Source organism: Elgaria multicarinata, chromosome 11 (assembly GCF_023053635.1).
Source record: "Elgaria multicarinata webbii isolate HBS135686 ecotype San Diego chromosome 11, rElgMul1.1.pri, whole genome shotgun sequence".
Classification (NCBI taxonomy): Eukaryota; Metazoa; Chordata; class Lepidosauria; order Squamata; family Anguidae; genus Elgaria; species Elgaria multicarinata.
The window spans coordinates 38,945,307-38,960,499 of NC_086181.1; positions in this window are offsets into that span (position 1 = coordinate 38,945,307).

Consider the following 15,193-nt stretch of genomic DNA (forward strand, 5'->3'; position numbering starts at 1 on the left):
GCTGTTGGAAATGCTAAAAGTTGCTTGTTAGACTAGAAAAGAAAATATTCATTTTAGAACATCCAGCATCCTATCGTGCCACTTTAGACTTTCTCTTTAACTCCAATCAATTTCTCCCCAACTACAAATGTGACATTCAGAAAAATCTAATAGCAGTCATCGGGGGACTTAGCTCGGATATCTCCTCATGGATCTCAGACATCTTGGGTCTTTACAAGGTTCCACAGGTAGGATCAGCTCATGCCTTCCGCCTTTTGCCTGTACATCCAGAGGATTTCAAGCTTTTAGGATTTTCCTTTCAAGGAAAGTTCTTTGTGGACAGGGCTCTCCCTATGGGATGTTCTGGGTCCTACTTGACCTTTGAATGGTTCAGCTTGTTTATCGAGTGGGCTTGGAGAATTAGGACCAGGTCTAGCAATTCTATACATTATTTGGACAATTTCCTGTTTGCAGGGAGTTCACAGTCCAATCAATGTAAGATCTTCATGGAAGAATTCGAGGCCTTAGCAGAGGAACTGGGAGTCCCGTTAGCACAGGAGAAGACAGAGGGCCGCACCACTGCTTTGTCCTTCCTTGGAATCCACATTGATTCTGTCCAGCAATCCTGTAATCTCCCAAAGGAGATATTAGGGACTTTGAGGGCTTTAGTAGATGCAGCACACGCTGCCAAGGAAGTGACTCTGCGTCAGTTGCAAGAGTTAGTCGGGCACCTCAATTTTGCCTGCAGAGTAGTTGCTCCAGGGTGCGCCTTCCTTAGGCGCTTATGTGATGCTCTGAAAGGGGCTAAACGGCCCCTTCATCGCATTAGGGTTTCTGCTGATATGCGGGCAGACCTCGAGGTCTGGTTGACCTTCCTTCAGAGTTATAACAGAATATCTTTCTGGAGATAAGAAATTTTGTTGGAATCACAGTTTCAAGTTAGGTCAGATGCCTCCGGAGCTTTGGGATTTGGCATTATCTTTAAGGACTGCTGGTGTGCCCAGCAGTGGCCTAGAAAGTGGAGAGAGTCCGACATATGCCGTAACTTGACCTTTTTGGAACTGTTTCCAATTGTGGTTGCAATTTGGCTATGGGCGGAGCTGCTTTCTTCAGCTTCAGTATACTTTTGGTGTGATAATATGGCCACTGTTCATGTGATAAATTCATTGACATCCAGGGTTATGAGATTAGTGAGGGCCATGACTTTTCGTTGCTTACAGAATAATGTGATATTTTATGCACGCCATATTCATGGACTCGATAATGGACTCGCGGATGCTTTGTCGTGTAACCAGATGTCCAGATTCCAGGAGTTGGCACCAACAGCAAGGCAGTCCCCAGATCCCATGCCCAAGGTGCTTTGGGATCTTGGAGATCCGAAGCTTTCGAAGCAATGAAGATGTCAGTGGCCCCCAGAACTCATGCCCTATACCAAAGATCAGGTAGGGAATTCGGCGCCTTTAGGTTAAAAAGTGAGCTTCCTGACATCTGGCCCATACCTATTGACCATCTTCTGGAATACTACATTGCATCACAAGGGTAATTCTGCTAGGACGATAAGACGGAAGTTAGCTGGCCTATCTTTCAAAGCAAAGATTAATGGTTTGGAAGATACAACAGCTGATTTCAGGGTGCGTAAGATGCTAGAAGGTAGGACAAGGGTTAACCCACCGATAGCTGACCAGCGTAGGCCTGTTCCCCCCGGAATTCTCCTTGGGCTTCATGCCCAATGGGCTAAATTGTGTTTTTCTAATTTCGGGCAATATTTGTACCATGCCACAGCTCTTACAGCATTTTTGGGGGCTTTAAGAGTAAGCGAAATATTGGCTGGGTCTAAGAAAGACACTTCTCAGAGAGCCCTTCAATGGGATGATCTCCGAGTAGACAGTAACAAGGTTCGCCTTCATTTAAGGTAATCCAAAACTGACCAAAAAGGTCGTGGGGTTTGGGTGGACTTGGCTCCTGCATCCAGGGAGGAATTATGCCCAATAGCAGCTATCTTATCCTATTGCAAATTTAGGGGTAACTTCCAGGGTTTTCTGTTTTGTCACATGCATGGGAAACCTCTTACTAAATACCAATTTTGGGCGATTGAAAAACGTGCATTATCACAGATCGGTTTGAATGAGGTTCAGTTTAGAACCCATTCATTCAGGATTGGGGCAGCTTCCACAGCTGCATGTGCCTGCATGGACGAGGACAAGGTTAAAGCCATTGGCAGATGGCGATCCAAGGCATTTAGAACCTACGTGCATAGGTAGCCAGTTCAGATAATCAGATGTTAACAGTTGGTTGTTGTTTTAACAGATCTATGGAGGAGGCCAGACCCCATAAGAGTGGTGATTTGTGGGCACAGCATGGTGTTCTGGGCTTGTCGCAGAGTTTCTGGAGCGGCTGTTGGCCCACAACTGGCATTACAACCTGGAGCCACGGTCCAATGGATTGGGCGGCGTGGGCTCAGATGGGGAGGCCTTCTTCGTTTGCTGTTTTTTGATAAGGTTGTTTTTTGCCCACCACAGGTTCTGGTTATACACCTGGGGGGCAACGATCTTGGGCTCCTAAAAGGGAAGGCACTGATTTTACAGGCCCAAGCAGACTTTGAGGTAATATGGAGACGTTGACCAGATACAAGGATTGTATGGTCCAACATGTTACCGAGACACCAGTGGCGCGAAGGAAATGACGCCCAGGGCTTAAATAGGGCAGTCAAAAAAGTTAATAGGGAAATAAGGATATGTTTTCAAGGCAGGCAGGGATAGGTCATCCCTCATCCTGCTATAACTGTTGACAGGCACGAGTTATACAGGGTCGATGGAGTGCATCTCTCTGATGTTGGAAATGAGATTTTCCTGCAGGATCTCCATGTGGGTTTGCGGTACTATTTCCCTGGGTGGGGGAAGTGAACCTAAGCTGAGACTTGGTTCACTTCATTGGCAGGGATGTGCGGGAATTGCATAGTTTAGCTAGGATGGTAAGCACACTGGCACCTGTTTGGGTGATTGGCATATCCAGACGGCCTGCTCCGTGGGGCTCCGCGGCTTACGTGTCAGGATATGGTATGCCTTTGGAGACCCTCCTGTTTCATCTACTCACTATCGTTATGGCAGCGAGCTTGGGTGGAACAGGGTGGTATCCCCACACTTACATAAGTGACTGATAAGCAAGGAGCCGGGTTAACTGGCTGCTCGCTTTGAGTGTGGCTTGCCCATATGGACAGGCAGTATGGCCTGAGTTATGATTAATTCCCGCACAGTCACATGAAGATCCAGGGAGGGTTGATTTCTCCGGTTAATGTTAAATAAACAGGCCCAAGTTGAATCCAAGCTCTGTGTCTGAGTGTTATTTACTGCTTCATCCTCCAACACGCAACCAGCAAGCATCCTACATATTCATCATGTGCTGTTATTTTAAAATTAATTACAGTTCTAGTGCAGGATTTGTCTTGTTAGATTTACATTTGCCCTTTGATTTACATTTTCAAAAACAGGAAAAGGTCTGTTATAGGAGGAGTGGAATTCCTATTCCAAGCATGCTCCCTTCCATTCTAAGAGTCACTGTGCATCATCCTCAATGTACCTACTTATGTGAACTCTCTTACTCACCTAAGCCAGATCTACACTAAGCAGGGTATGACACTTTGAAAACAGCTTTAAAACTGTATAAGGAGGGTGTCCTGGGCCCCAACAGTTGTCACTGCTGTTATAAACTGTTTGAAAGCAGTAGTGTAGAGCCTGCTTTAGTAAAGTATAGGACATTTCCTGCCTTGGCATGGGTTGGACTAGATGACCTTTGAAGTCCCATCCAACTCCATGATTCCACCTACTATTTCCTTCCTCACCATTCTGAAGCAACACAGCGTAGCAGGGAGATCACACAAACATGTTGATTCCAGCACTTCTGCTACTGATGTTGCATCATGGAGGCCAAAATCATTGCAGAAGTACTCATCTCCCCTGCAATTATCACAATTGCTATAATTGATTTACCAACTCAAAAAGCTTTCTAGGAAAAAGAAAATCACCAAGCAAGTCTGAAATATGTATAAGTCCCCCAATGGCCCATTGATTGCTAAGAATCATGAGAAGAGGGAACCAGGGCTCTGTCTTTTGGATCGCTTTCCCTCTTCCATTGCACACCTCAAGATTCAGATGGTGGTGCTCTATTGGCACTCAAGGGTTGCTCTTGTTGCACTTTTGAACATCAGGATTCAGAGGAAACACTTCTCTTCACTCAGACCCATTTTCAGAATCTGCTGCCATGCACCTTGTTCAAGTCCTACTGATGGTAGCAACCATGTTGATGTAGAAAGAGACACAGGAGCCCCGATGCGTGGAGGGGACTTTGACACGAGGATGGTGTTGCTGTTGCTCCTGCTGCTGCTCCTTCTGTTGCTGCCAAACGTGGTGTGGAAAGTGCACGCCATGAAGTGCAGTGGAAATCAGCCTCCCTACATTCCACAAGAGTGGTACCAGCCAGGGGATCTCTTCATCGGTGGGGTGACATCTCATCTCCATTACATGCCCCCCAAAGTGTCATTCCTCAGACATCCTTCTAAGGAGAAGATAAACTTTCCCATGTAAGGAATTCTCCTTCTACACCTTTTCCCAAATTATCTCTGTTTTTATTTTGGTGATTCTTTAGATTTGTATGGCAGACTGCAAAGCACTTATAGTCTTAGTAAGTAATGGGAGTAGATCTTTGTAAAGGAACAGAAGGATGGAGTGCTGCTGGATGGGATCCCTTCTTCCACAGGGTGATATGACATGTTGACACCTCCTTCATCCATTTTTGAAAAGAAGATGTGTAATAATTAGTAGAACTAGGACCCCAGCAGCTGGTGCTCACAGGCTTATTGTTTCAGATACTGGAGGCAGCACATAAACTTCAATAGTAGTAGCCATTGATAGCCTTCTCCTCCAGTTATTTATCAAAACTCCTTTTAAAGCCATCCGAATTAGTGACCATCACTACATCTTGTGGTAGTGAACTCCATAATTTAACTAAGCACTGTGTGAAGAAGTGCTTCCTTTTATTTGTCCTGACTCTCCCACCAATCAGCTTCATGGGATGACCCACGGTTCTAGTATTTTGAAATTGGAGAAAAATGTCTCCCTATCCCCATTCTCCACATTATGCATAATGTTGTACACTTTTATCATGTCTCCCCTTATCCTTCTTTTTTCCAAGCGGAACAATCCCAGCTTCTGTAACCTTCCCTCATAGGGGAGAAGCTCCAGCCCCTTAATCACTTTAGTTGACATTTTCTGCACTTTTTCCAGCCCTATAATATCCTTTTTTTAGGTGTGGTGACCAGAACTGTACGCAGTATTCGGTGTGGCTGCACCATAGATTTGCATAAAGGCATTGTGATACTCGCAGTTTTATTCTCAATTCCTTTTCTTAGAATGCCTAACGTGGAGTTTGCCTTCTTTACACTGGCCACACACTAGGTGGACATTTTCATCGAGCTTTCCACCAAAACTCCAAGATTTCTTTCCTCTTTGATCACCACCAGCTCAGATCCCACCAGGTTATACTTAAAGTTGGGGGGGGGGGTTTGCAGCAACGTGCATCACCATACACTTGTTTATCTTGTGCACCACTTAACTCTCCTATGAAACAGCATGTTACCTTTTTGCAGGGTGTCGACAAAGTTCTACCAGCATGTCCTGGCTTTGGTGTTTGCCATAGATGAGATCAATGACAATCCCAAGATCCTGCCCAATGTCACTCTTGGGTTCCACATCTATGACAGCTACACTGATTCAAAGAGGACCTATCGTGCCACTTTAGACTTTCTCTTTAACTCCCATCAGTTTCTCCCCAACTACAAATGTGACATCCAGAAAAATCTAATAGGAGTCATCGGGGGACTTAGTTCTGATGCCTCCTCGCGAATCGCAGACATCTTAGGTCTTTACAAGGTTCCACAGGTAGGATCAGCTCATGGTGATTCCTCCAGACTCCTCTGTAATTCATTCTTTGGTAGGATAGAAATATCTGGAGGAATCTTCTACCAGTTGTGCATCTCTATGTATATTTATATATGTAAAATGTGGGGGATGTTTTTCTGCAAAGAAGTAAGTTGGAGACAGTGGCAGCACAAGAAAAATATTCATTGGCGGGGGGCAAAGAAAGGGGAAATTACATTTCACATCAATCAGAATTTGGGTTCATCAGTAAGTCTAGAGTAATCTCACACAGGGACACATTTCATAGCATATATGTTGAATTGGGGGTGTGCACTGCCCTACTACATAGGTACTCCAGTAGAACTTAATTAAGGGTACAGATTATTTGTACAGCTCAACCTGGGTTGAATGAACACATATATGAGCATGAATTTACGAATGCATGATAACACAAAGAGGGACCATGGCTTCACACATATTTCTGCCTTCAGGAATGAAAATCAGCCCATGGGTCCCAATCCCGATGTTTTTCCCCACCACATAGAAAGGAAAAGCAGGTTTGGGAAACCTTATACTACATTTCAGCTTTCAAAAAGGTGGTGTGATGTCCTGTTCATTATAATTTCCTGATCTGTGAGTTCCATCCCACAAATTCCCTGAAGGCCGAATTTCATGTTACTTTCCTGATGTAGCTTTTTCATCTTTGTTCAATTAAAGTTAAATACTGGGACTTAATACGGATCAGGATCCTAAATTAAGGATAGTGGGTTTTAACCCTTTGCCTGCTATTTACATTAAAGCTTTTTGGGTAATGTGAATTGGAGGGATGAAGGGGCCTGATCCAGATTGGGACTACAGTGGGGGCAAAGGATGCAAATCTCCCTAGCCTTCCCTATGCTAGAGTCCCAATCCATGTACTAACATATAGAGCGTCATCACACAGGCATTTCATGACGGACCCTTCTCCACCTCCACTTTTGACTCTCATAAACCAAGACCACATGGCCCATTCAGGAGGCATTTTTTGTCGTGCCACTTCTCCTTCACACAGCAAGAGATTGTGCTGCATTCCATTATTTTTAAGGGGGGGAATAGATTAAAAGAGGTATGTTTTGCAATGGAAAAATGAGCTGTAGGAGTGGGAGGTAGACAACGATGTGTAAAGGACACACGTATATCCATAAGTGGGCAGTAGCGAGTGTGTGATAAAAAGCTTGTCTGATGAACCTCACAGTCTAACCTTGTGAGGTAACATCCCATGCTGAAAGGGAACAGCCCCCTCTAAGAGAATTTCTCTCAAGTGCTTGATGTACTTACAGCATTTTAGCTTCAGAGTGAAACTAATCGTCTGTTTTCTGCTGTAGGCTTATATGGGGCAAAAAAACCCCACCCCTCTTTAATCGGTGTGACAAGCTGCTCAATACATCACCAAACCAATGCATGACACCCCTCCTTCACAAGAATGAATACCATACACAGCTATTTTTCACCAAACTTTGCAACCTGTATTCAATATGCTAAGCTGTATGTACTAAGGTAAAAAGGACATTCTGAAATGTCATTCTTTCTCTCTTTTTCTTTGCTTCTCTTTCCTTCCTTGTTTTAGGTTTCATATGGCTCATTTAAGTCTGCAGTGAAAGAACAAACCAATTCCCCTTCCTTTTACCGCATTGTCCCTAATGCAGACCTGCAATACCAAGGACTTGTCCAGTTATTTCAGCATTTCAGATGGAACTGGGTTGTACTCATGGCTACGAAGGATGAAGGAGGAGATAATTTCTTGCAGGTCATGGAGTCTCTGCTTTTGCAGAACAGAATCTGTTCAACATTCACAGAAAGATTTGAAAAAAATGTTTATCTCCATGATATGCATAAAATCATCTTTGAAAAATTGGGACTTTTGCAAACTCTCATGGAGAGCAAAGCCAATGCGGTTGTTATACATGGAGAATCTTCAGCCATAACATGGTTGGAATTTTTAATATATGGAAGCAGGATGCTTCCACTAATTTTTCCTCAGAATAAGGAGAGGTTCTCTGCAGCAAAAGTATGGATAACGACAGCCCAAATTGATTTCATAATGAATACCTTAGTAATACTTGGTGGATTTGATATACAATTCCTCCATGGTGCCATCTCCTTTACAATTCCATCAATGGAGCTTCAAGGCTTCCAAGAATTTCTTCAGCTTGTAAATCCTTTCTGGGAAAAAGAAGACGGTTTTGTTCATGATTTCTGGGAACAAGCATTTTGTTGTTCATTTTCACCCTCAATTGTGAGTCTCATAGGTGGAACATGTACCGGAGAGGAGATGCTGGAGAGTCTTCCTGGAGGTGTTTTTGATATGAACATGAGCGGCCACAGCTACAGTATCTACAATGCTGTCTACACTGTGGCACAAGCCTTACACACCTTCTACATGGCTAGAGTCAACCACAGAACAATGGAGAGTGGAGAAAGATTGTTTCCTGAGAATGTAGAACCCTGGCAGGTAACATTTTCACAATGACAGAAGTCAACAGTCATGGTGTAATTTTTGGTCTATCGAGTGACATGCTGTAGCCAGAATCCTAAAAACTAACCTATGTTATGTCAATGAGGTAGCTAGCACCTATATCTTTTCTTTTTCTTATATTCGGGGTGGGGGTCTTATATGTTATTTCGTAGATAGGCAGGGTATAAATTGAATAAAAAAGTAATAATAATAATAATAATAATAATAATAATAATAATAATAATAATTTATTGGGATTCCTTGTGCAGGAGTGGTATGTTTAATACTTCTTTCCCAAGCCATGAAACCTATTTGAACAATCTTCATGAGAATATTACAACATTTTCTAAACCCTTTGATTGGCTTTCTCTCTCCATCTAGCTCCACTCATTGATTCAGACAATCTCATTCAACAACACTGCTGGAGATGAAATTACATTTAATGAACATGGAGAATTTGAAGGGGGATTTGATATTACAAACTTTGTCACCTTCCCAAATAAGTCCTGTGTCAGGGTCAAAGTGGGAAGGCTGGATCCTCATGCTCCTCCAGGCAAAGGACTCACCATTAATGAGGACAGAATCAAATGGCACCGAGACCTGACTCAGGTGGGGAAAGAAGTGCATTTCTTTACACAAGGCACAATTAATTCAAAATTCATTGGTACACTGTAGTGGGAAAGAGGAGAAATGGCTTTTTCAAAGGGCCAAATCAATATATGGTGGGTAAAGATTGCACTTGAAAAAGACCCAACGTAACAAATATTCAACATCTGACAGGACAAGTTTTGATTTTGGCCATTTCTACACCTGCCTTTTCCTCCCGGGATCATCCAGGGATCATTCATGTGCATCCAAATGAAACACAGGGGATCCCGGGAGTAGACAGGCATGATCCCTCCATTTTCCTGGGATAATCCTTAGGTGTAGAAAGGGACTATGATGCACTAGTGGTGTTACCCATTGGTACATTCATGTGAAATCTGAGAAGGACTAAGTATGGAAATTCAAATATTGTAGAGTTCATGCAGTGTTTGGTGAACTGGATATAACTCTAAATGAATGCACCACCTGTGCACTTAGTTATCTAATATTCCATGACTTTTGCCTTCCTGTTTCCTGGTCGATAATTTATATGTGTCATGGGCTCGCCAAACGTTTTCTTAATACTAACCTCTTGCAATACTTTTTGGACAGATGCCACCTCTTTCTCTGTGCAATATCTACTTGAAGAATTTTTTTTTCATTGTCAATTTTACTGAATATGTGTAAGCATTGGGTTATAAGAGTTCGTTGGCATAGCATAGCGAATGAAGCTTTGGGTGGCATAGAATGGGTTAAAATGGATGTACAAGTGATGGGGAAATGATTTAATATTAATGGGGCAAGGAGGCATGCACACATAGAACAGTGTATCAATGGTTAGATACTTTGGTGTAGATAAGGCCTGATGAAATATGATTTGGAAATATGATTTGATATTGCTCAAGACATTAGTCATAAGAACTTGTGACTTGTACCAACTGTATGTGTTCCTGTTAAAGGAACTATGTGAAAGGTTCAGGCTGATGAAAAGATAGAGTTGTGGTTTAAAAAATCCTGAAGAACTGAGAAGGAAGCCACATAGTTGACCAGTTGAAAAGCAAGAGTACTGTAAATCAGAAGGGATGGAACATTCTGGGAAGAGGATGATCTAAATTGATGATGTGGACCAAATAAATAATAATAATAATAATAATAATAATTTAAGTCTGAACACGAAGGAGAAATTTCTTTGAGCCAAGTTGCTAGGCCTAAGACCAAGGTCTTCCTTGAGAAAACCAGTTTTGTCATTGGGAGAGGGTGTTTGTCTGTGTTTCTCTTAGTAAAGATCTTGTTCTTCATGAATCTTCCAGACTGATGAGTATATATCCTTTTAATTTGCTTGGCTGAATGGAGGTTTGTGTGTCTGTGTAACTTTCTTAAATTGTTTTAATAAATGCTTTAAAGTAGGGGTGTGCACGGACCCCCCACTCCGCTTCACTTCCAGATCTGCGATTTTCAGATCGGGCCGCTTCGCCCCGCCCGCACTCTGCCCATGTCCGCTCCGCTCCGCTCGGAGCTCCGGATCCGGATCGGAGCTCCGTTTTTTCCCCCCATAGGCTTGCATTGAAAGCTAAAAAGTATACAACTTTTTTCTGTGAAAGTTAGAAACCTCACGTTTGGCACCATGACACCTCATGGGGGTATACACATGCACGCCAAGTTTCAAGGGAATCCCATCATCCCCTGATTTTTGGGGAATTTTTGAAAATCGGGCACCCCATTCACACCCCTTTCCATAGCTCCGTCAATTTGCACGCTAAAAATCTCAAACTCACCGCCATGAGATCTTATCCAGGGACACACACGCATGCCCAGACTCAAGGCAGTCCCATCATCCCCTGATTTTTGGCGCGGCTATAACCTCTAACGCACCACCCATAACCCTAATTCACACCCCTTTTGATAGCTCCGTCAATTTGCATGTTAGAAACCTCAAACTCAGCACCATGATAGCTTATCCATGTGTCCACATGGACGCCAAGTTTCAAGGCAATCCCATCATCCCCTGATTTTTGGGGAATTTTTGAAAATCGGGAACCCCATTCAGACCCCTTGGGATAGCTCCGTCAATTTGCATGTTAGAAACCTCAAACTCGGCACCATGATAGCTTATCCATGTATCCACATGGACGCCCAGACTCAAGGCAATCCCATCATTCCCTGATTTTTGGCGCGGCTTAACTCACCCCAAATTGTCCCATTCTACAACTATGTCAATTTGCATGTTAGAAACCTCAAACATGGCACCATGATATCTTATCCATGTGTCCATATGGATGCCAAGTTTCAAGGCAATCCCATCATCCCCTGATTTTTGGGGAATTTTTGAAAATCGGGCACCCCATTCACACCCCTTTCCATAGCTCTGTCATTTTGCATGTTAGAAACCTTAAACTTGGCACCATGAAAGCTAATCCATGTGTCTAATCCTACTGTTTGTAGGGAAATGGGACAAGAAGTGTGTGTATGCTTTGCCCAAACAGGATTTGAAATGCTCAATCAGTGGCTGTTGCACTTCACAAACAGTGCACTGCACACACAGCACACTCATACAATCACACAGTCACACACAGAGTCCAAGTAACAGAGAGAAGAAATAGAGAATTTTTTTTTTTTTTTGGTATTTTTTTGTATTTTTTGGTATATAGAAGGAAGGAAGATGAAACACAGTCAGGCTTTAAGAGAGGGGAGGGGGGGACAACCAACCAACCAACTAAACAAACACACACTCCAAAGTTTAAAAATAAAGTTTATATTAAATCAAAGTAAGGGAAAAACACAGAGCAAACTAAGCTAAAAGTCAGAAAGAAGCAAACAAACACACACACACACGCCAAGCTAAATCCTAATCTATCTCCAAAGTCCAAACACAGCAGCAGCACCTATAACTAACTCCTCTCTCCACGAACCCACAAAGAGACAGAAAGGAGAAAGGTCTCAGGGTGGCTCTGACTTAGTCCCCCCTTCCAACGCTGGGATTGGAGGATGCTTCATGAGGTGATCACTTCTCATCAGGATTGGGAGTTGAATATGCCTGTCATCGCTTCAAATAAACCCCGCCGCGCCGCAGCCGGGTTTACCCTACCGTTTGTATTGTAAATGTACCCGATTTTTTTAAAAAACATAGCACACGAACCAAAGGACACAGAAAGTTGAGAGTAGTCTCAAAATGACCCCCATCCACGACTGTCTAAGCACAAGAATTTTCAGAATGATAGCTTAAAAAACAACCCAGTTATCCCCGATTCTTTTCCGCAATGCAATCCTATGGGCGAAAACTGCCGTTTGACCCGCGCTGTCCGTTTGTTGAACCGATTTTTTAAAAAATATAGTATGCGACCCACACGACGCAGAGAGGTGAGAGTAGTCTCAAAATGATCCCCATCCACGACTGTCTAAGCACAAGAATTTTCAGAACAACCCAGTTATCTATGGGCGAAATGTTTCAAGATGGCGATCGGAGCGCTCCGCAGAAAGAGAAGCGCTCCGAAAATGGTCGCTTCTCTTTGCCTTGCTTCTAGGGGTCCGCGGTTCTCTTCTACTCCGCCTCTGGGCAAGGCGGAGCAGGCCAATTCGGTCCTGCTTCTGCGCTTCTAATAGGAGCGGAGCACATGCCTATTTTAAAGCTCTAACACTTCCATTGAGTTTGTGAGTCTGAGGCCTCATCTACACCAAGCAGGATAACGCACTATGAAAGCAGTATATAAAAGGCAGGAGCTACACAAAGCAGGATATAGCAGTATGAAAGCGGTGTATGGTATGGGTCAATGGGCCCAAACTGTTGTCAGTGTTCTTCAATACCACTATTAGGCAGCGGTGTGGCTCCTGCCTTTATATACCGCTTCCATAATGGAATATCCTGCTTGGTGTAATGAGCCCCCGTTACAAGAAAAAAGAGTAGAAGAAAGGAAAGATGATGTTGCTCATCATTACCTTCATGAGAATTCTGAGACTGGTGTGGGATGAAATGCTAAACTACTTGTATCCTAGATCAGATTAGGAATGGAAGTTTTAAAAGGGTGACCATATGAAAAAGAGGACAGGGCTCCTGTATCTTTAACAGTTCCACAGAAAAGGGAATTTCAGCAGGTGTCATTTGTATATATGGAGAACCTGGTGAAATTTCCTCTTCATCATGCATTGGTTATTTCTCGGTTGGACTACTGCAACCTTCTTCTCACTGGCCTTCCTTCTTCTCACATCAGTCCGTTGGTTTCTGTTCACCACTCTGCTGCTAAGATCATCTTCTTGGCTCGCCGCTCTGACCATGTAACTCCACTTCTGAAATCTCTTCATTGGCTTCCAATTCACTTCAGAATCCAATATAAACTTCTCCTGTTGACCTACAAAGCTTTTCACTGTCCAGCTCCTTCCTATCTCTCCTCTCTCATCTCACACTATTGCCCCGCTCATGCTCTTCGCATCTCTGATGCCATGTTTCTCGCCTGCCCAAGGGTCACTACTTCCCTTGCTTGTCTTCGTCCATTTTCTTCTGCTGCCCCTTATGCCTGGAACGCTCTTCCAGAACATTTGAGAACTCCAAGTTCAACCGCAGCTTTTAAAGCTCAGCTAAAAACTTTTCTTTTTCCTAAAGCTTTTAAAACTTGATTTTGTTCTGACTTTATACTGTTAGTTTTACCCTACCCAGTGCCTGTTTACCCTACCCTGTGCCTGTTTGCATTATCTTCCCCTCCTTATTGTTTTATTATGATTTTATTAGAATGTAAGCCTATGTAAGCCTATGCGGCAGGGTCTTGCTATTTACTGTTTTACTCTGTACAGCACCATGTACATTGATGGTGCTATATAAATAAATAAATAATAATAATAATAATAATAATAATAATAATAATAATAATAGATCATCTGAAGTGAAATGAATTCCTCAAACATCAAGTTAATACTAAGCTCTTCGAATAGGTGCCACCTCTTTCTCAGTGTACTGACAACTGTCATCCGGGTTACAGCAAGAAAAAGATAGAGGGGGAGAAATTTTGCTGCTATGATTGTGCTCCATGTCCAGATGGGATGTTCTCAAACAAGAATGGTAGGACATATGGTATCACTGATACATATTACTGGCAAGCAACCCTTCTCCATGTTCTGTTGTCAATTACATTCTCAAGAGTTTTTGAAATCTTATGCATTGCAATTGATAGATGTAATTTCATTGACTTTTCCTCTTGTCCACCTTGACGGAAACAGTTTTAGAAACATAGATAACACATTTTAGCATTAATAAAAATAAAGTTCCCAGAAAATTCTAAAGGAGTAATAGCTGGTCCTCTATAATAGCAGGAAGAGATACCCTGCACTCCTAATGAAGAAAGAAGACACAGGAGCATATATGAAGAAGCCTCCCTTCTTCAAAGATACTTCAGGATGTTCGTCAAATTTTGGTTTCTCCTCTTCTTCCACTTGAACCTGCACTGAAACGGCCTACTGTTACTGAAACTGCCTAAGTATGACTGTCTGTGCTCCAGGTTGGAAAAGCCTCCAGCAGCAAAGCCAAACTAGGCTACTGGGGTGTTTCAAATCCTTCATGATTCTCAATAATAAGCAAGATATATAGAAAACTTGGATGGTACTGAGCTAATGATGGAAGTGAAAGAAGAGGATAAGAGACATGATTAGAAGCCATGCCATTCATCACCCTTGCTTCACAACGCACCTGGCTCTTAACAAGATTGCCTAAGAAATGGATGGGCAAAGCTTCTCTACCAGCCACCAAAGTTGCACTATTCTTTTTTAAACATATCCTCCAGTTGTTTTAGAGGTATCTTAGGCCCTTTCTACACCTAAGGATTATCCCAGGCAATTTTTTTATTCTCTCAGTATTTTAACACTTAATTTTAACTTAAATTTAAATTTTACTGTTCTAACTCTGTATTTTAATCTTATATCAATTTTGTTGCGTGGTTTTATCCTGGCTGTGCTTTTTATACTGTATTTTGTAATTTTGCTTTTAACATGTTGATTTTTTTATTATGGTTTTAATTTTTGTGAACCACCATGAGAGCTTCAGCTATTGGGCGGTATAGAAATGTAATAAATAAATAAATAAATAAATAAATCCCTGCCTGCTCCTGAGATCCAATGTGTGTCATTTGGATGCACAGGGATGATCCCGGGACGATCCCGGGAAAAAGGCAGGTATACAAATGGCCTTAAAACCCTTAAAGCAATGTTTTACCTATCCTATTAGTAGCTTTAATGTAGAGCT